This window comes from Chiloscyllium plagiosum, chromosome 30 (genome assembly GCF_004010195.1).
Source record: "Chiloscyllium plagiosum isolate BGI_BamShark_2017 chromosome 30, ASM401019v2, whole genome shotgun sequence".
Lineage (NCBI taxonomy): Eukaryota > Metazoa > Chordata > Chondrichthyes > Orectolobiformes > Hemiscylliidae > Chiloscyllium > Chiloscyllium plagiosum.
The window spans coordinates 29,671,885-29,695,317 of NC_057739.1; positions in this window are offsets into that span (position 1 = coordinate 29,671,885).

Genomic DNA, 23,433 nt, shown 5'->3' on the forward strand with positions numbered 1-23,433 from the left:
AACAGATCTTATATTATGAATATATAATTATGTTAAAAAATTAAAAGCTGCTTTTTGAGCATTGGTAAGCTTAAATAATGTTTAATAAGTTAGCCAGTTATATAAGCCATTAGAATTGCATACGGTGTTTGAGACATGTCAAAAACTACTTTGAATAATGTAAGGACTCTGGGTTATGTTTAGAGAAAGGATTTTTTTCTTTGATAGTTTTGAATTAGGCCTACTTAGAGCAACAAAAAAAAAGATAATACCAGTGTTAAATGTAAACACTTAGATCTGTCCCCAAAGCACTTGGGAAAATCACTCCTTTGAGAATTTATGAATAATATTGAAGAAAATCTGAGCATTTGAGGTTCTTATTGCTAATACTTTTAACTACTTTCTTGGCAGCTTGTGTAACCCACTGCACTTTATAAAAATAATTGAGTAAAACACTTTGAGACACTTCATATTGAAATAAAGCCATATAAATCTACACATTGTTAATAATTATTATGAGCTGGTTAAATAATGAGATATTTTAACATTCCGTCTTTCCCCCTCATTGGCTTGCAGCACAACCCAGCTGTTATTATCTGTCTTTGTGCCCAGGCACACACACACATGCACTCTGTATATACTCTGTATATCTCGATTTTATTTTTAAGTGAGAAGGGTTTTGCAGCTTTTAAGTTAAGGGGGTCTGATGATAATGAAAATCAAGACTGAATATTTCGACTAGTGATGGAATACCCCATGAATGCATTATTACACCCCTCAAATTCAATCACTTTTAAATTCACATTCAGTTCATCTGTGTATTGCTGCCATATTGTTACTTACTGAATGCACAAATATGCTTCAGCGAGCTGAGTGCATGACTTTTCGAGACAAATTCGTCGGAAATTTGTGAGAACACATTTAAAAATTCTTCAAATGAAAAGTACAGATTAACTTGCTGGTGTAAATCTATGTTTATATAATATATTAATTCTTAGTTTTACAATGACCCTACTTCATCATGCACTGATTGAATAGCATTGCATACAATATTGGTTCCTTATGTCACAACCAGTTAATATGACATCAGCAGCATTCCATGTATCCTGTGATCAATATTCTTTTGTATATTATGATGCATATCAGCCTTGGCCCAGGAAAACATTCTTACCTTTGAGCCAGACGATGTTGTGTTGATGCTCCCCCCATGAATTGAGAACTAATCTGAGTTGACACTACAGAGTGAGGAAGTGCTGCACTGAGAGAGGTGCTGTCATTTGGATTAGACAGTTGCCTGTAGTCCTGCCTGCCTTCTGAAATGTACATAGTTGAGGAAGAGTAGGTGAGATTTCCTGGTCACAATTTATCCCTTAGTCGATACCACTGGAACAGCTTGTGCTGTTTTATTGCTGTTTGTGGGATCTTGCTGCACGCACCTTGGCTGATGTGTTTCCTTACTTGATCAGAATGCCCTCACTTCAAAAGCAATTGATTGGTGAAAGTGCTTTGAGATGGTCTGAGGTCCTAAGCTACTCTATAATTGCACCTTCTCCCTCCCTTACACCATAACGTACATTTTCGTGTGCCATGCATTTGAATCTCTAAGGGTCAAACTTATTTACCTTTTAAAATTAAACTTGCAAGTATCACTGAATTCATTTTTAATTTTTGTTTCTGGCGTATTACCTTTGTATGGTTGGTATATTAGAGGGGAAGGATGCATGTGACTAAATAGATAGCAGGGTGTAAATACTGGGCTGTAACTGCAATAACCAGGTCTGTAAGTTAATTGACAGGTTCAGGATCCCATCCGTCTTCTATTACTTGTAAATATGGATATATGAATTTAATGTATTGTTAAATGGAAATCACATAGCAGCTGAGATGTTGTGCAGACAGTAATTATCAGGAAACTCATAGCATTCAGATGCACAAGAAATAATGACTTCAATTTTTACAGCTTTCTTTTTTTTGGGGAGATGTTGAATATTCATGCCCTTAAATCTCCTCTGACCCTGCCAAATGGGAGGCATGGAAGCAGTGGACATCTTTCACATTGGCAGTCAGTGGTAGTTCTCGCCTGTGTTACCTCCCAAGGGTGGTGACCCATACTGAAGTATGGTTTCTAAAATAACTCACATCACCAAGTCAATCTTTATTTACACATGCATAGTACTTGACACTGATCCAGCTCTCGGAGTGAACAGAACCTCTGACACTCTAGTTTATATGTGTCAGCCAGGGCACCATAATTGGACCAAGTTAACAGCCCAAATCAGGGAACTCATACTGTATGAGGTCCACTTGGCTAACCTCATTACAGTTTCACTGTCAGCACTGGCTCTTCATCACTTCCTCCCAATATTCCTATTCACCCTGTTCAGAGACATTATAACATATCTCTGGAAGAGGTGGGACTTGAACCTGGGTCTCCTGACTCAGAGTCAGGTGCACTACTGCTGTGCTACAAGTACCATCCTCCCAAATTGTTAATTCAGAATGAACCAGGGCTGCAGCAGTTCCTTTTGTTAGTAAGGTGTTTTATTCTAGCACTTGTAAAGGAAAAAAAATGTTTCTCCCAGTCAGATAAACAGATTTTTTAAAAAAGGATATCCGAGCTAATTTTGTTGCTCACCTGCATTTTGAAGCATTACTCTTTTTTCTGTCCATTGCATGTAAACTGAAAGCTGAGAGTGCGGTGGGAGAACATTCAAAGAAGGATATTTGAGGACGTTACTGTTGAACGTTTACTCAAATATAACCACAGATGATTGCAGGGAGAATTGATCATTGAATGAATGGTTGCAATTAAATAAATTGTTCCGTATATATTTTCTCACCCGCTTTTTCCCCTTTGCTCTTTCTTTCCTTCATTCTCTGAAAAATTCCTATAAAGGAAAATCCCATTATTTTCAGCTCTGAGGTTTCTCTTTCCCAGTATTTTGGACTATGAGTGGATGATTTCTAGTAAATTTTTCAATTCTTTTTCAAATATACAAAGCAGCTTCTGCAAATACAACATTTATTGTCAGAATAATATCTGAGTAAAGGTCGAAAATTAAATGCGGATAAAATGAGAGCTAACTTGAGATTCATTTCCTCATCACTTCCTGCAATCACTCATCCTCAATCTGTTAAGTGAGGCATGATCTGGGAAAATGGAATCCATTGCAGTGACTGGTGGCAGCATACAAAATATCCTTCTATCCCATCCAGCAATGAAGAAGGCCATTTGGCCCATTGTGTGTGGGCTAGCATTCTGAAAGAACCATTCATTTAGTCTCATAGCCCAGCAATGTTTTCTCTTTCATGTATTTTCCTCTTGAAAGCTATTGAATCTGTTTTCACTGCTTGCTCAAATCATGTATTTCACGTCACCTTAACTTCTTTTGTGAATTAGCTTAAATCTGTGGCCTTTGATTAATGATCTCTCTGCTCCAGGAGCTATTTCTTTTATTCACTCTATGAAACTGATTTTAGATTAGATTACTTACAGTGTTGAAACAGGCCCTTCGGCCCAACAAGTCCACACCGACCCTCCGAAGAGCAACCCACCTGGACCCATTCCCCTACATTTACCCCTTCACCTAACACTATGGGCAATTTAGCATGGCCAATTCACCTAACCTGCACATTTTTGGACTGTGGGAGAAACCGGAGCACCCGAAGGAAACCCATGCAGACACAGGGAGAATGTGCAAACTCCACACAGACAGTTGCCTGAGGCAGGAATTGAACCCAGATCTCTGGCATTGTGAGGCAGCAGTGCTAACCACTGTGCCACCGTGCTGCCCACAAAACCCTGTTATCAAATCTTCCCTGAACTTTCTCTGCTCTGAGGTGAACAATCCCAGTTTCTCTAATAATATGCATGATTACAACCCCTAGTACCAAAAATCAAAACATCTTCTGAAGCCCATAATTGGCTGCAATATTGTGGCTGGTATCTAACCACTGATTTATGTGGATTTAAGAAACATTTGCATTTAATTGATGCCTTTTGAAACCTCAGGATATTACAAAGCATCTTATGGTAAATGAAACATTTATGAAGTGTCGTCATAGTTGTAATGTCAATAAAACAGTAGCTGATTATTATAGCTGACCTGTTTCTGTCTCAAATTCCACATTCCAATGTACCTTCAATAAGCTTTGATTCCCCTGCGTAACAAAAGTCCATCTGCCTGTGCCTTAAAATATGTAATGGCTCACCTCCACTATCTTCTGAGGCAGAGAGTTCCAAACTTGTACAGTTGTCTTTGAAGGAGTGAGCAAAGGGGAACTTGAAATGTATTATACTTGGATTTTTAGAGATATTTGTTATGGTGCCATGTTATGTGTTATTTTGGAGAAGTGCATTCTCCACTTCTCCACATTTTTACCTTTGTGGGTGGCACGGTGGCACAGTGGTTAGCACTGCTGCCTCACAGCGCCAGAGACGCGGGTTCAATTCCCGACTCAGGCGACTGACTGTGTGGAGTTTGCACGTTCTCCCCGTGTCTGCGTGGGTTTCCTCCGGGTGCTCCGGTTTCCTCCCACAGTCCAAAGATGTGCAGGTCAGGTGTATTGGCCATGCTAAATTGTCTGTAGTGTTAGGTAAGGGGTAAATGTAGGGGAATGGGTGGGTTGCGCTTTGGCGGGTCGGTGTGGACTTGTTGGGCCGAAGGGCCTGTTTCCACACTGTAATGTAATCTAATCTAAAAAACCTCAACAAATTGGTTAAACATGATTGCCCTTTGGCAGAACCATGCTGACGCTTCCCAATCATAGTGAGATTTTCCACATGTGCAGCTATTACCTCTTTAATGATCAATTCCAAAACCTCCCAAAGACAGATCTCAAGCTAACTGGTGGATATAGTTTCCTGTTTTCTGCCTCCCTCCCCTATGGAATATTTGCTGCATTCCAGTCTGATAGAACCTTTCTTGAATAAGGGAACTGCTTAAAATTAATACTAAAACTTCTACCAGCTAATTAGCCACCTATGTCCATCTGGACCTGGAGACTTGACAGCCAGAAATTCCATCAGTTTGCTTAGTGCCATGCCCCTCATGACTGTAATTATATGAAGTTCCCTTTCTCCTTTTTACCTTCAGATTTACAAGTATCACTGGAATAGTTTTTATCTTCTTTATTTTGAAATTATGAAATGCGTTATTCTCTCTAGACTCTAGAGGACCAACACTCACTTTATTTACTTCATATATATCATTGTAAAAACTTTTGTAATCCATTTAACATTACCATCTAGCTTCCTCTCATACTTTAATTTCCTCCTGATTAAACCTTTTAATTATTCTTCGCCACTCTTTATATTCTGATCAAACATTTGACTTGCCATTCACCTTTGCGCAGTTACATGCTTTTTTTCTCTAAAGTTTGATGCTTTCCCTAACTTTTTTAGTTAACCATGGATGGTGGGCCCTCCCTTGAGAATTTTTCTTTGTGGTAGGAAAATACTTCTGATTTTTCTGAAATACTCTCCTAAATATCTGCCATTGCATCTCTATTGATTGACCCCCTAGCCTAGTTCATATTAACTAGCTAAGCTTTTACACCAACATAGTTGTTCTGATCAATTTAAAATTCCAGTCTTGAACACAATCTTCTCCCTTTCAAACTGAATATAAAATTGAATCATATTGCTGTCTTCGCTACCTAGATGTGTCTTTACTCTGAGTTCACTAAATAATCCTTTTACATCACACGATAACAAATCTGATGTAACCTGCTCTCTGGTCAGTTCCTGAATGTACTGTTCTAGCTTTCTCATTCTCATCCTTATTAGATTAGATTACATTACATTACAGTGTGGAAACAGGCCTTTCGGCCCAACAGGTCCACACCGACCCGCCGAAGCGAAACCCACCCATACCCCTACATTTACCCCTTACCTAACACTACGGGCAATTTAGCATGGCCAATTCACCTGACCCTGCACAAGGCGCTGTGAGGCAGCAGTGCTAACCACTGTGCCACCGTGCCGCCCACTATCTGTTTCACTATCATCAATCTGATTTCTCCAGTTAATATGTGGATTAAAGTCATCCATGAGTATTGCCATCCCTTTCTCACAAGCACCCAATGTTGTCTTCCTGTATGCTTTGTTCCATATTGTGGTTATGGTTAGGTTCTGGAACCCACTCCCATTCATGACTCCTTTCCCCTACTGTTCCTCATCTCCATTCAAACTGGTCAACATCCTGACCTCCTGAACCAAGATAATTTCTAACAATTGCTCAGGTGTCATCCTTGATTTGTAGTGCTACCCTTACACCTTTACCTATTAATTTGCAGGATGAGGGTGTCACTGGCTAGGCCAGCATTTATTGCCCATCCCGAATTGCCCAAAGGGCAGTTAAGAGTCAATCATGTTGCTGTGGGTCTGGAGTCACATGTAGGCCAGAACAGGTAAGGATGGCAGTTTCCTTCCCTAAAGGGCATTTGTGAATCAGATGGGTTTTTCCAAAAATCAGCAATGAATTCATAGTCATCAGTAGGCTCATTCAGTGAATTCAAATTCCATCATCTGTGATAGCAGGATTTGAACCCCAGGTTTCTGGGATAGCAGACTATCAAGAATATCACTAGGCTATCGCATCCCCTATATTCCTTGAATGTCATAAACCACTGAATATTCAGGATGCATTCCTTGTCATCTTGCAGCCACATCTCGTTAATGGCTATCAGATTTATATTAATTTGCTTCAATATGTGCTACTAATTTGTTTACTTTGTTATGAATGAAACATGCTTTAAGATAAAGAGCATTTCTCTTTTTGTTACCTTTACAATGTCTAGTTTTGATTGGTGTATTCTGAGGTTATTTTCTCTTTGTCCCCTCCCACCATTCTCTGATTCTTATTTTCCATTTTACAATTTTCGTCTGTTACCTTGTTTCTACTCTTTGACATATTACATCATTCCACATTTGATCCCTTGCCTCCCACTATTTACTTTAAAACCTTCCCTACTTCTCTAGTTATGCAGTTTGCAGGAACAATGGCCCCAGTATGGTTCAAGTATATACCATCCCAATGGTACAGTCCTTACTTCCTCAAGCACTAGTGCCAATGGTCTACAAATTGGAACCCAATACTCCCAGTCTTTAAGCCACATATTCAATTCTCTAATTTTATGAACCCTATGCCAATTTGCACACATCTCAAGTAATAATTCGGATATTATAACTTGTTTGGTTTGCTTTCTAATTTCATGCCAAACTCTTAATCTTCTCAATGCAGAACTCTATTTTGATTCTACTTATATCATTAGCATCTGCATGGACAATGACACTGGATGGCTGTTAATCTCCCAAATTTCTTTTGTAGAATAATGTTTTCCTGTTGAAATAGGTAATTCTCCCATAACATCATTTGGGGACCTTTAATCTAATCAATTTCCATCATGGAAAACAGCTGACCTGATATTTTCTTGCTGCATTCTAGTTTTCTGATCCAGGCAATTTCTTCTGGACCATGTCTTGAATCTGTGGACATTGGTCCTCCCACCTCAATGTTGTCTCCCGTGGACTCATCTGTACTCCATCTTCAAACTGCACAAACAAATCTTTATTTTCAATATGCTGCCACATCTGTTAAACACTGTAAACTCTTTACTTCAAATTGTAGATTGGATTCATTAGGTTTTGTCTTCATTTGTTCTCTATGGTTCTCTTACTGGTAAATCCAACATGTTCACATTCTCAGTCATGCTACTCGATGATTACTGCTGACTTAGCTTTCTGCCACTGGTGCTGATAATTCTTCCTTCAGAGGCAAAGAATTAAAATATTCCTCGAGCTAATATTCATTAACTGACATCAAACTTGAATGTACTATTACAGTTTGTTCACCACAATAATTTCAGTTAAAGATTGATCAATGAAATTAAGACGGCTGTGCTGCTCATTCCCTTTCTCCTCCTCTGCATCTTGTTACAATTTGCTTCAGTGACAATAAGACCATATTCCTGTGTAATCACAGATTTCACACCAGATTACTGGATCTTCAATCTTTCTTGCAATTTCTGACCACCACACTGCTGACTCAACCCTAGTTGTACTTCTAGTGATTCTTAAGTGTATCTTTCAAGGCAGCTACCAAAGAGAAGCTGGAAAAACTGGTCTTGTCATACACAATAATTTCCCTATGATTGTAAAATGCTGTCAGTGTGCAAAGTATAGTTCTTGGTCGACTTCTGGACTTCTGGTCTGTCTATCCTTCAACACAATACCAGTGAATGAGAACATATTCTCATCCAATCTTTGTCTTGTCAAATTTGCTTGAGTACATTTTGACTTTCTGGTCACTAGTTCTTATTGGCTTTTGGAAGCATACTTCTTTTGCCATAATAGTTCATCTCCATAGAGTTCATCTCCATAGGTTATCTTTTTGTTTGTGAGTTCTGCCACCAATCTTGGAAGTCTAATTAAATGATTTCCAATTACCTCTTGAGCATTGGTTCAGCACTTGTTTGTTCCTGGACCAACTGTTCTTTCACTGGCTTGTCCTTGGACAGACTTCCTTGACCTGTTCACTCTCAATTAGTATTAATTTGAACTTTTTCTCTTACATCAAGAAAATTGTGGTCACAGCATATGCGTATTCTCAAGATCGAGATTTCTTGATTGTGAATTGTGTATACCTTCTTTAACATCTTACACCCTTGGTGTTGCAATGTTGCTTGTAATTTACCTGAGCCTCCACCAATGTCATCTATTGTATCCATTGCACCCAATGTGGTCTTGTCTACATCGGGGATACAGAACGCCAACTCGCGGATCGTTTCAGAAAACATCTCTGGGCCACCTGCACCAACCAACCCCACCGTCCCATGCCTGAACACTTCAACTTTCCCTCCCACTCCATCAAATACGTGCAGGTCCTGGGCCTCCTCCATCGTCAAACCCTTACCACCCAATGCCTGGAGGAAGAATGCCTCATATTCCTCCTCGGGATCTAGCAACCACATGGCATCAATGTGGATTTCACCAGCTTCTACATTTCCCCACCCCCCCACATTATCCCAGTCCCAAGTCTCCAACTTGGCACCGCCTTTTGGCCTGTCCGTCACCTTTCCCATCTATCCGCTCCACACTTCTCTCTGATGCATCACCTTTTCCCCCATCTTCATCTACCTATCGTATTCTTAATTACCTTCCCCCAGTCCCAAACCCCTCCCATTTATCTCTCAGCCCCCCTTGCCCACAAGCCTCATTCCTGATGAAGGGCTTATGCCTGAAAGGTGGATTCTCCTGCTCCTGGGATGCTGCCTGAACTGCTGTGCTTTTCTAGCGTGACACTCTCGACTCTGATCTCCAGCATCTGCAGTCCTTACTTTCACCTGTAACATCAGCTTGACAGCTATTCCACCTGGAATTGCAGGTTTGGTTATAACATCTGTTTTGTCATCCATGATAAATGGTCTGATAAAATAGTGACACTTGTCCCATATCAAACATTAAAATTAAATAGTTGTGTATTGCCATAAACAGGCTCTCTTCAAATTATGTGATTTGGATCAATTTCCCCCGAGAAATGTAATGAGTATCTTTTCTTATGCCAGTGGCTCTACTACATTTGTATGTGTAGCCATTTAACATTTTGTTGCTCTATAACTGTGTCCTAGTTCTACACATCTTCTAGAAGCAACTTATAGTTTTACAGATGCAGCTTTATTTTTAATATGGGCACTGTTTATGCCTGTGAGGCTTCCTTCTTCAGCAGCTTTGTCAGTGAGTGTTAGCATCTGCTCTCTAGTCTACTTTCTGTGTTAGCTTATTAGTCTTTCAACCTTATGCACAGAATAGATTCTGTTATGCCATTTTTCTCCTGTCGGGATTTCTCTGTGATTCTCCCTGCTTTCTGTTTTCAGGCACAATCTGAATAGTTTTCACCACAGTCAAATCTTCTTTGTACTGAAAGAACGTAGTCCCAAAAATAATTCTGTCACTTAATAATTCTTATTTCAGAGGTCCATTTTCACTGTCATTCACTAATCCTTAGAGATCATTAATGAACTTAACTGCAGTTCTCCTGGATGCTAAGTTCGTCCAGTAAATTTTGCCCTTTCAAAACTTTTGTTTATTCTCAAATTGTCAAATGTTTGTAAAGCTTCATTAATAACATAAATACTTTCTTTTATCCTGAGACAAGCTACGATGTCAAGAGTTATAAGTCCAATTGAATATAATTGTACATTTACTTGTTCGAATTGTGATTTATTATTTAGGTTAAAAGCAGTTCAAGTATCTGAAGATATCCAATTTTCTGTTCTATTTGACCCATTTCTAAAATGAAATATTGTCAGGAATTATAACTTATCATGCCATTTCTTCCTAATGTAATATTTTCTTTCTTTCAAGCTTTTTAAAAATCCTGTAGTATCTAAATGCTGCTTTTATTCCCTTTCCAAAGTAGATCTGACTTCTTCAATGTAATCCTGCTATTTTAGTTTCCTTGTTTAAAGGCTTTTAACCTTTAATATTGTAATGCTATATCTCTGTACTATTCTGCTGTAATCAAAAATTGAAGTTCCTTGCCTTCTGGGCAAAATAAATGATTTCCCACCTTCCGCTACTTAATTAACAATGCTCAGTCTTTTCCAAGTCTTTCCCAAACAATGCCTGGTGCCTGTGGCCTTAATAAATTTTTCCTGCCTGAACTGTTATTCAAATTATGAAGCTTCTGCTCTTATCCTGACCTCTATAGTCGCCTTATTATCCACTTCTGTTAGACTCAGTCTGTTTAGGCTTTTAAGTTATCCTTCTGCATAGATTCTGGCTGCATGGCATTACTGGTGCTGTGGTTTCAGTTTAAATTACTACTGGGGCCCTCATTTCTCTACCTTAGCTGTGCAGTATAGAATCTGCTCGTTATGATGGTAATACTTGTTGCGAGCTGTTCATTTTTAACTTCTAGCCTTCTCGGCTTATTCTGTAACTTTCAAAGTTTCCCCTTGTCCTTTTGGGATTTTTAACTTTGTTCACGGAGTTCTAACATCTGTTTGCTTCTTACCTCAATCTTTAATTGGGATTGCTCCTACTGATCCTCACATCTGTAACTATTGGGTGTGACTAGCTTCTAGCTCAACTTACTTTTGCGATTCTTACCTGGTCTAAATTGAAGGGCATTACCATTAAATACAAATTCTCCCTTGTGATCATTCTAGGAGCTTCTCTGAAGGCTTTTTTTGCTGTTTGGCTGCTGACCAGTCTATAGCACTGGTTCCTAAAGCCATAAAGTTCCTGGGTCCACTGGTTTTCCCTGCTCTTGTGTTGACTCTCACCATTGTTACCTCATGGTCTCAAGCAATAATGGCCACCGCTGCTACCATGTTGTATGTGTGGCAATGCCAATCACAACCAGTTTGTGCTTGGGATAGTTTGCTGACAGCATCTAAGACTGAGGCGACCTAAAACAACGGATCTGTTCTCTTCAAGATCCTCAGCTGCTTTGCTTTTCTCACCCAAATCCTTATGACATTATCGTTTTGAGTGCAGGCTCTATCATTATGTCTTTCAGAAACATTATCTTATAAACACATACTCCTTTGTTCTTCTTTGAAACAGTGCCATGATACCTTTTACATCCATGTGAAAGACCATAGGACACCTCTGCGTAGTGACTTATCTGAAAGGTGGCACCTCTCTTCAGAGTACTCCCTCAGTCCTGCACTAACATATCAGGCTCAAATTTTGTGCTCACAGTCTCTGGAGTGAGACCTCCTGACTCAGAGGTGAGAATGTTACCAACTGTGCTGACATTTATTTAGCAGAACTCACTGATAGGGATGAATCACTTTATCTAATTTATATTTCATCAGTTTTCTTAAAGGCAGTGTTTATGCCTTTTCCAAGGTTTGCATGCTATTTATTTACCTGCTAACATGGGCATTGTTTAGGCCCGATCTCATCAACATCCCTGATGAAGAGCTTATACTCAAAACATTGTACCTCCTGCTTCTCGGATGCTGCCTGACCAGCTGTACTTTTCCAGCGCCATACTTTTGATCTGATCTCCAGCATCTGCAGTCCTCACGTTCTCCTGGATAATCTCATCAGATGATTTAGTCATAAGATGGAAGCAACAACATAATGCGGAATGGAGGAACTAATCTAGAGGTTGGTATACTCTGTGCTTACCTAGTGTCCATGTGTGAACATCATAAAAGGCAGATTCTTCCCATTTTTGGATTGAGTACAAAAGTGGGAGCATTTCTAAGAGAGAAACATGCAGCCCACAGAAGAGGGAAAGTTTACAAGATCCTCCATGATTATTGTTTAATACCACAAGGTGGCAATGATGAGAAGTCCAGTTGATCAAGCAGTTGATTGGCTACCAGTTGACTTTCTGTTGGAATCAGGGTCCTGGATCATTAGGTCTCAGGAGCACAGAGCTGTTAGCCAATCAGCGGCCAACACTCTGGAAATTCACAGCACCATGCTGATGACCTTGGTTGCAATGGGAAAAGCCTTGGACTCCCAGGATTGTCCACGGGAATGTTCAGTGCTGTTTGGAGGGGGTCTTGTGGAGAAAGGGGCAGAGGCCAGAAGTGAGGGCAGGGGAAAGCTGTCAGTAGCCACCACACTCTGCATTGCAAAGTTGTGACACTCAGTGATACACAGGTTAGTGCAGGTCAACAGACCCTGAACCCCCATCCCCACAACCAAGTGACAGCCTCCCTGCACTGGTTAATTGGTCAGTTCGACCAGCTTCTTCTCATCCAGCCTGGAACTGAAGTCATTGCACTGAAGTCATTAATTGACTATTAAGGGCCTCAATTGGCAGGAAGGAAGGAGTTGGGCCTTCCCACTCAGAACTTAATTCTGGGAAGTTCAGGCAGGTGACGAGATTCCAGCCTTCAACATCCTTCTTAATTCATTCATTTTCCAATTCCAGTTCTGCCCACTCCACATCTGGAAGATTCTGCTCAGAGAATCAGTGGTCGAAGATCATTGTGGGAAGCCTTTCCTGACTGTCATCTTACACTTAATGTTGGAAATGTTGAGGCCAATTTTCATTTCCCACTTGTGATCCTGTGTGTCTAATGGAAAGCAGAAAGAATGCAATGGCTCAGTCTCACATCACAGGATAATTTTACACGCTATGGCATGCCAGGATGATTCACTTCATATTGCAGCAAAGTGTGAGCTGTTGAGTTTGAATACAGTGCCAAGGGCAATATCATTTATTGATTGTTATTATAAAGTATTCAGGTACATAGTTTATAAATAGAATTGAGGAATATAATTACAATTTGATACTTACTTTGAACAAAAGATAAATTCAACTTGGAGTTATGAATCACTGTACATTGACTAATATCCTCTTGCCCTCTTGTTGGGTACACCAGGTTTCATTGAACATTACATTATTTTATTGCCTTTTTATTATGTGCCTAGATTGTAAAGGTGCAAAGCTCCCCCGCATATCCCAGCAGCAGCATTCCTATCTCAAAGGGTTAGTTTATGCTTGGAGGACTTTTTCGTGCGTTCAACCGATCAAGAATTAGTTTGACAACATTGTGAGCAAATAAATTACCTTTATTAAATATTTAAGGTTCAAGCAATTTTAATAGTGTCGATGAAACAGTTGCTCTTCAAATGGTCAGCCTATGAGTCACTTAGGAGTGATCTTGATCGAGATCTGCTGGACTGATTCACCACGATTTCCCCTTGTTTTGGATACTTTTCTTGGTGCTCACCATGTAGGAAATTTCTATAATTCATACAACCTTAGCACCCTTTGTAAAACCATGTACGTGAGCCTGTTATTCATCCAGATTGGACAATGGTGTGTGTGATTAACAGTTCCAATGGACTTTGATTTGTTCAGTGGTGTTGGCAGATCTCCATTTTCTCCTATTTACAATGAACAATGTGTTCAATGCAGTTTCAATAAACTCCGTATGTCAACAACTTTTCCTGAGTGACAACTTTCTGAAAACACATGTGCACATATACATGCACACCAGTTCTTTGGCCTCTCCTTACAAAGTCCACCAGGATATGGTCAGGGCAAAAGCTTCAGCACAGCCCTCGAAGGTACTGCCTTAGTGTCAGAATGAGAACTAAAGAATCACAGAAGAATTGTCAATATTTATCCCTAAACCAACAAGACTAAAAACTGATTAACTGGTCATTCATCTCGTTAATGTTTATGGAGCTTTACTATGTACAAATTAGGCTGCTATGTTGCATATGTGTAAAACAGCAATGACTTTATTTCAAAATTAAAGGTAGGTTAGCTTTGAAGGAATTTAGAACATCTTGAGAATGTGGAAATGCATATTTAGGTAGGTGTAAGTATAAACTCTTTCTATATGTGTATGTTAACAGACAGAATAGAACCTCTTATGACAGATAAATCAGTAGTGAGAGAAGTCAATAACAGGTATTAATGTTAGCTTTTAGAAAGAGCAGATTCATATATTGCTGTTAATGTTTGACAATGCTTAGAGGCAGCACCAAATATTATAGAAGGGTTACAACAGGAAATAGGCATGGCCAACAGAAAATATATACAAACCTGAGTTCGCCTCTCATCACATTCTCACAAATTGTCAAGATGTAGTCTTGAGGTGAATCAAGGTTACAGAACAAGAGATAATTGGACCATTCCAATGATCATGAAATACATTCTGTCCTTGCATTTGTATTCCCATGGGAATTCCTGCATCTATGTTTACAATGGAAACTAAACTCTAATGTGCCATAATTGCACTCTCCCACCATTGATGACAGAATGTTGCCTCCACTGGTGAAAGTGTGACACTTCCATGTCACAAGTTTGCAAGAGCAGTTCCCATTATAAATGGAGGCATGAGAATTTTTAATGACAAGTCTTCACAGGAAATGCAGATGAAATTGGAATTGGAAGAGTAGATTAGATTACATTACAACGTGGAAACAGGTCCTTTGGCCCAACAAGTCCACACCGACCCGCCGAAGCGCAACCCACCCATGCCCCTACATTTACCCCTTACCTAACACTACGGGCAATTTAGCATGGCCAATTCACCTGACCTGCACATCTTTGGACTTTGGACTGTGGGAGGAAACCGGAGCACCCAGAGGAAAACCACGCAGACACGGGGAGAACGTGCAAACTCCACACAGCCAGTCGCCTGAGACGGGAATTGAACCCGGGTCTCAGGCGCTGTGAGGCAGCAGTGCTAGCCACCGTGCCGCCCACTACAGACACTAAAAGCCATTGATCCTTGATTTAAAGTAGAACTGGTCAAAGATTGAAACTAGTTTAAAAATAGCGAACAATGCTTTTAAGATTGCAGCAGTGCCTTTGTTAAGTGACTACCCTTGGGAACTGAATAGAAAAGTCCCAAAACCTGTCTAAAGCTATAAATGGTTTCTTCTGGAAGCTTGTTTTGAAAGGGTTAACTGGCAGCCCTTTTCCGCTCATGCAGTTGTTTCTTGCTTGAGATGTTGATGAAACACAGTGCTGTAAAAGCTCTTGGTTTATGCAGTCAGTGGGAATTTTCATGAGTGGCAGAAAACAACTGCAGCATACTGAGCAGCACGCTGATTTGACAAACGGTTACTAGAAAATAATAAACTGGCAAAATAATTCTGCATTGGACACACTTACCAGAGCATAAAGAGCTTGAAAAGAAGACAACATCTTGTATCATTTATCTTCCTTAAATACCCAAGCTGCACAAAAGTGTAAAGAAAAATTTTGATAAATGACCTTACATTTTTAGACTCTACCTGCATTCTTCTGCAGTCTCAGTCAAACAGGCACTAATAGAAGGAAGAAAAAAATCCAAACAAGAAGTTTATTGACTGACAGTCTTCATTACAAATTGCCTCTTAATTTTCATAAATCATGCAGTCTGAAGGTAGAAGCTGTAATATAATTCAAAACCAGGTAACTGATAGGTCAGCATCACAGGTTTCCCATGTACACAGTCTAAGCAATGCCCCTTGCACAATGATTGTAGTCCATTTGAAGACTGCCTGTGCTTTTTAAATACACTATGTTTTCATATTGTACAAAGATGCAGGTTTGTTTTGTTTGTAAAGCAATGTGAAGCACACATCATCATTTATTTTACTGCCTCATTTGAATATGATGAATACCACAGTCCTTTATTTGTTCACAACATCCAAATAATTGCAGAAACCGAGAGATTTGAAGCAATTAATCACAGTATTTCCCATAATCCACTCCAAACACGACATTGAACAATAAAGTGAATTAACCTTTGTTAAAAAGATATTTTCCCCCCTTGTTTGTGCTATAATAAGTGCATTTCAAAATGTGTTGGTGCAACTGTTATTTTATGACGCATTTTGAAGATGTCTTTAATTTGGTTGGCATTGTTTAAAAGGAAGCCCAAACAAACAGTGTTTGATAGAAAACAGTAGGTTTACTAATACTGAACTCTGTTCTAAGGTTACTATTCATCTAACACAACCAAAGTTGGCACTCACATCTGGTGCTAGGTACTTAGTGCAATTATTTATGATTTCCACCAAGATTTAGAAGCTCATCCCCGGCCTTGTAATGCAATAACTGATTGCACTGCTAATGTAATTAAGAAAAGATTATGATGTCCACGTGGCACAACAGATGGTGGCATTCACAGCAATCCGCAGACACAACTGGCAAACAACTGCACAAGGGCAGCATTGCTAGGCAGCTGGAGCACAGCACCTACATTCTAGTGCATTAACTCTTTAGGTGTTTCATGGGGTTTAGGGGCCTTTACATTATTTGAGCTTTTCTTTCTCTCCTGGGTTTACTGAATGAAACTAAGATTCATGAATCAAACTGACTTTCTAAGAACAAGCACTTTAATTTTTCTTGCCTCTATCTTTGTGAATTCTTGGTTTCGGAAGAGCACTAACTAAATGTGTTTGGAATGATAAACAGGTGAGCTCCATATGCGCCAATTGTTTTTTTTTGCATCAAAGCAGAAGATAAGAATTTAATTACGTTCCCTATTTTTATCTTATAGGCATGGAAAATTATTAAACATTACAAATAATGGAAAGTTGTATCTTTGTGACATGATATCAAAGACAATTGTCATGACTTTTTTTCTTTTAACTCTTTTAGACCTGAAAATGGACAAAGCTCTCCCTCCATTCCTAGTATATCACTAATTCTTCATTGTTACTCGGTCAAAATCCTGGAATTCTCTACTTACCGGCACAGTGGGAGTGCTTTCACCACATGGATTGCAGTAGTTCCAAAAAGACAGCTCACCATACAGCCTTCTCAAGGCGATTAAGGATGGACAATAAATCCCAGCAAAATCTACATGATATGATTGAATAATTAAAATAGTTGTCTGGTAATGTGGTCATAGAGTTCCTGCTGACCCCACACCTTTCCTGGTTTGGGGTTATTGTCATGATCTGGGGTGTCTGTTAGGGGCTAGTTGACAAACTACTGCCTAAATGCAGAATATTCAGAAGCTGCCTGACAGTAAAGTATTGCCTCACCAAATTTCTAACCTGGAATTTGTAGTTTTATGTCAGACTGAGCAGCAGATGGTCTTCTGTCACTAAGCACCAGGTAGACCCTAATGCCATCAGTTCTTTATTTGCTTTTTCTTCCTCATTTTGTCATTGCGTAAACCATCTAAAGAATGGCAGGCAGCTTGTTGGCTATGTCTTGTACTGTGGCACAAAATATTGCCCCAAGAGTCAAGTGTCCATTACCATGGGAACCGCCTGATGTGTCAACTGTCCAAAGGCCACAAGTCACTCCCACTGGAAGCATGACACCAACCAGAAATTCAGGTTCAGTTAATTTATGTCAAGTTACTGAGCAGTGAACGAGCCAAGAAGTAAAATCACGCTGTGATGAGTGCTGAGGAGGGAGGACAACAGTAGCAGTGCGTCCAAATAAAAGACTTACATTTCATGACATGCCAACATTGTGATGTGACTTCTGTTACTAATTTGGGTTGTTTGGCAAATGAAAAAAGAAGTCTTTTGTGCAGCTATGTATTCATAAGGATGTATGTTCTTAGATTGGAAACTTAGAAAGCAAGATGTTTCTTGTATTTAACAGAAGAAGTTGACAAAACTTGATGTAGTCATTTGGTGGCTGGAGATTTTAGTATTTATCATTTATACAGGAATCCAAGTACTCTGTAAAATTGATATCAATCTAAGTATTTTCCTCTTTGACAGTCTTGTGGTAGTTTGATCAAAATGGAGAATTTCAAAAGTATCTAATCAAATAATCTGATTATAATTTGTGATAACCATTAGGGCAATTTCACATTTGAAAACACAAGATTTGTTGATGATAAACAGGTTTGTCTTTGTACTTGAGGACAAAGTATCTAGTTAATTGTCTCACTCTCTCTCCACAGAAAATGTCTGAACATCTTGGGGTGTAATCTTCCAAATGCTTGCTCCTGATGTGGAGTGAAGCCTTACTTGATGGAACATAGAATACCCTTCTCCCCATAAATTTCTATTTGTCAAAATTATTTGGATTTCTTGCACTCCTGATGGTTGTGATTCTGCAACAAGACTATACATTCAGCGAATCATTCCTCTCTTGGACACACATTCGCTTATAATGTTTGATCTCTTGACAGTTCCATACTTGGATGCACCATGCACTCCTTCCTTAGTGGAGATAACAGGTCTTTAGGCATTGTTCAATCCACTTTCGCAATATATGGATTTCCTATTTCCTATTGCACTCACATTGTTGATCCTAATTTTGAGTCTTGGTTGACTATCTCACACCTACAAAGTGGGTATTTCACAGCCTGAATTTGGCCCCTTCCATGCTGTAGAATAATGTGGGCTATGCATATGAACATACCAGGCTGATTTTAACCAGATGCACTATTGATTTCCAGGGCCACAATATGGCAGAACTTTTTGTGGTAACCAACAGAACAGTAAATATTCCAATGCCACATATTTTTGCCATTACAACCAAGTCTGATTAACATTTTGCTTTCTATAGACTGTAAACCACAGCAACATATTTCTGTATTTTGGCATCCACCATTTTATTATGAAAAAATAAATCAGAATGGATTAAGAGAATGCATTCTAATCTTAATTACCTTCCCTGAATAGACATTCAAGAAGACTTGCAAATGGCCCTTGCACCATCTCCCAATAGTGGCATGAGATGGTTCCAGCAGTCACACTGGTTTTATTTTCTCATTTTATAACCAATTACAGGTACTTAGGATTTTGAACTGTACATCATTGTTAAGTACAGCTTTGCTGCCAGTTATTAAAATTAGCCATTTGGGGGATTTTTATTTACTGGATGTTGGCAGTGATCTGGTTCTGCACTGCGCTCATTGTATATTGAAACAGAGAATCTGTACTGGAAATCTGTTAGGCAGAGGAGGGTTAATCAGTATTATCTACAACAGTGGAATCCCCATCATTACAGCTTGGCTGCATTCATAATGGGAGGACAAGTTCCACAGAAACCATAGGCACAGTCTTGCAGAAATTTCTTTTGAGGGTCATAGATAATTGTTTGCAAATGTTTCCACAAATGCTTACACATAGCTTGAAGGCAAATAAATGGAGGCTAATAAAAATATTTCTTTTTGTTGGCAGCATCACTTCCGCGAGGTAGAAGGAAACATTGACTCAATTTTAAAGAAGGTAATCAAGGTACCAATGTAAACCTAAAGTCACAATTCTCACTCTCATCAACACAATCACTTGTACATGCTTAGAAGCAAGAATTTTCAAAAAGAATTTTTTACTGGTGCACTTGGCAAATGCAGTACAATATGGATAAATGTGGGGTTACCCATTTTGGGAGCAATAACAAGAAGACAGATTACTATCTGAATGACTATAAATTGAGAAAGGGAGCATACAATGAGACCTGGGGTCCTCACACACCAGTCGCTGAAGGTAAGCATGCAGGTGCAGCAGGTAGTCAAGATATATTGGCCTTCATAGCGAGAGGATTAGAGTACAGGAGCAGGGATGACTTGCTGCAATTATGCAGGGCATATGTGAGGCGACACTTGGAATATTGTGTGCAATTTTAGTCTCCTTACTATAGGAAGGATGTTCTTACTATAGAAGGAATGCAGTAAAAGTCAACAGGACTGATTCATGGGGAGAGCTTAATTCAGTTAGGATTATATTTACTGTAGTTCAAAAGAATGAGCGCGGGGTGTCGGGGGGGGGGGGGGCGCGGAGCTCTCATAAACATACAATTCTAACAGGATTAGACAGGCTATTTGCAGGAATTATGTTCCCGATGATGAGGGAGTCCAGAACCAGGGAACCAAAGTCTTAAGAAATGGGGTATACTATTTAGGAATGAGATGAGGAGAAATTTCTTTACACAGAACTGTAGAATTTGCTACCATAGGAGGAATCAAGGCCAAAGCATTGTATGATTACAAAAAGAAATTGGATATAGCATTTGGGCTAATGGCATTAAAGGAGAGGGGGGATAACAGGAACAGGCTATTGAGTTGGCTGAAAAGCCTTGATGATAATGAATATTAGAGCAGGCTTGAAAGGCCAAATAGCCTACACCTGTTCCTATTTTCTATGTGCAAAACTGATGTTGTAAAGTGCCCAACTTTTATAGTAACCATCCAAAATGGCATTTCCATTTTGTTCCTTATTGTTGCACTGAAGAGTCCACCAAGATGTTGTGCTGACAACCCCTGCTTGGGTTTAGAAACATAGACAGATATCTGGTACAGAAGGAAGCCTATAGACCCTGTGTCTGTGTTGACAAATACAGATCTATCTGTCTTGATGATACCTTCTAACGCTTAGTCTGTACTCTTTGCAACTTCAGTATGTCAAGTGCATGTCTCAGTATCTTTAAACTGTATCAGATGTTTATGCCTTGCCCTGTTACACAATAATTTCCAGATCCCCCAACATCCAGTTTTTGATAAAATTAACTCCACTCTAAACCAATTACTTTTAACCTGTGCTCTGTTTATTGACTCTCATGGAAACAGGTCCTTCTTATCCACTCTATTCTTGCTTTCACAATTGTATAAACCTTAATTAAGCTTCCCCTTGACTTTCACTGTTAAAAAGAAATCAACTCCCATCTATCCAAACATATTCAAATTTCTCCATTCCTAGCAATATTTATGTGATTCTATTCTGTACCGTAGCAGTCCAGCTGCGATCTAACTATTATTACGTATAATTCTAGTATGATCTCCCTGCTCTTAAATGCTAACCCTCAGCCCATAGGAAAAAAATTCCATTTGCCTCCTTGATTATCATTTCTACCTGCCTTGCTAAATTCACAGATGTGTGGAAATATGCATAAAATTCACCATGTCCTATGATACTGCTCAGAAATTATATTTTCCCGATCTTTATTTGTCCTCTCCAACTGCATTGGCACTCATTTTTCTGAACTGAATTTCCTTTTCCACTTTTCTGCTGATCAGACCAGTCCTGCAGATATCCTCATACATGTTACAGCTTTTTTCCTCTCTCCCAGACACACAGCAAAACTTCATATCATCTGCAAGCATATTAATCATGACCACAATATTTAAGTTTAAATCATAAGGCAAAGCAAAGCAACTAGAACTGAGCCCTGTAGGACCCCATTGGAAACTGCTTTCCAGGCACAGAAACACCCACAACCCTTCACTTCCTGACACTTAGCCAATTTTGGGTTCAATTTGCTACTTTCCCTTAGGTCTCATGCTTTTTACATTTTTTGACTGTCTTGTCTTGTAGAACTTTGTCAAAAGCATGGCTGAGACCCATGTAGGCTACAATTAATTCACTACTATTATCGATGCTTCTTGTTAACTTTTCAAAAACATCCATCCTCTTAGTCAGCCATGACCTTCTCTAAGCAAATCCGTCATGATTGTTCTTGATTAATCCTCTCTAAATTTCAATTTATATTGCCTCTCAGAATTCTTTGCAATAATTTGCCAGCTACTGAGGTTAAGATGACTGGCTTGCAATTACTTAGACTATCAGTTCTTCCTTACTAAATAAGCTACAACATTTACAGTCCTGCACGATAGTCCAAAGACTTTTGGGAAAAATACACCCTGTTATCTTCTTTCCCTGCAGCCTCAGATATATATAATTTGGACTTTGCAATTTTAGAGGAGAAAGTGAGGACTGCAGATGCTGGAGATCAGAGCTGTAAATGTGTTGCTGGAAAAGTGCAGCAGGTCAGGCAGCATCCAAGGAGCAGGAGAATCGACGTTTTGGGCATGAGAGAAGGACTCATGCCCGAAACGTCAATTCTCCTGCTCCTTGGATGCTGCCTGACCTGCTGCACTTTTCCAGCAACGCATTTTCAGCATGTGTCTGGAAAGGCAAAGACTGATTAGGGATAGTCAACATGGCTTTGTGCGTGGGAAATCATGTTTCACAAACTTAAGTTGTTTGAAGAAGTAACAAAGAGGATTGATGAGGGCAGAGCGGTAGATGTGATCTAAATGGACTTCAGTAAGGAATTCGACAAGGTTCCATGGGAGACTGGTTAGCAAGGTTAGATCTCATGGTATACAGGGAGAACTAGCCATTTGGATACAAAACTGGCTCAAAGGTAGAAGACAGAGGGTGGTGGTGGAGGGTTGTTTTTCAGACTGGAGGCCTGTGACCAGTGGAGTGCCACAAGGATTGGTACTAGATCCAATACTTTTTGTCATTTACATAAATGATTTGGATGTGAGCATAAGAGGTACAGTTAGTAAGTTTGCAGATGACACCAAAATTGGAGGTGTAGTGGACAGCGGAGAAGGTTACCTCAGATTATAACAGGGTCTTGACCAGATGGGTCAATGGGCTGAGAAGTGGCAGATGGAGTTTAATTCAGATAAATGCAAGGTGCTGCATTTTGGGAAAGCAAATCTTAGCAAGACTTATACACTTAATGGTAAGATCCTAGGGAGTGTTGCTGAACAAAGAGACCTTGGAGTGCAGCCTCATAGCTCCTTGAAAGTGGAGTCGCAGGTAGATAGAATAGTGAAGAAGGCGTTTGGTATGCTTTCTTTTATTGGTCAGAGTATTGAGTACAGGTGTTGGGAGGTCATGTTGCGGCTGTACAGAATGTCGGTTAGGCCACTGTTGGAATATTGCATGCAATTCTAGTCTCCTTCCTATCGGAAATATGTTGTGAAACTTGAAAGGATTCAGAAAATATTTACAAGGATGTTGCCTGGGTTGGAGGATTTGAGCTATAGGGAATGGCTGAACAGGCTGGGGCTGTTTTCCTTGGAGCGTCGGAGGTTGAGGGGTGACCTTATAGAGGTTTACAAAATCATGAGGGGCATGGATAGGAAAAATAGACAATGTCTTTTCCCTGAGTTGGGCGAGTCCAGAACTAGAGGGCATAGGTTTGGGGTGAGAGGGGAAGGATATAAAAGAGACCTTTTTCACACAGAGGATGGTACATGTATTGAATGAGCTGCCAGAGCAAGTGGTGGAGGCTGATACAATTGCAACATTTAAAAGGC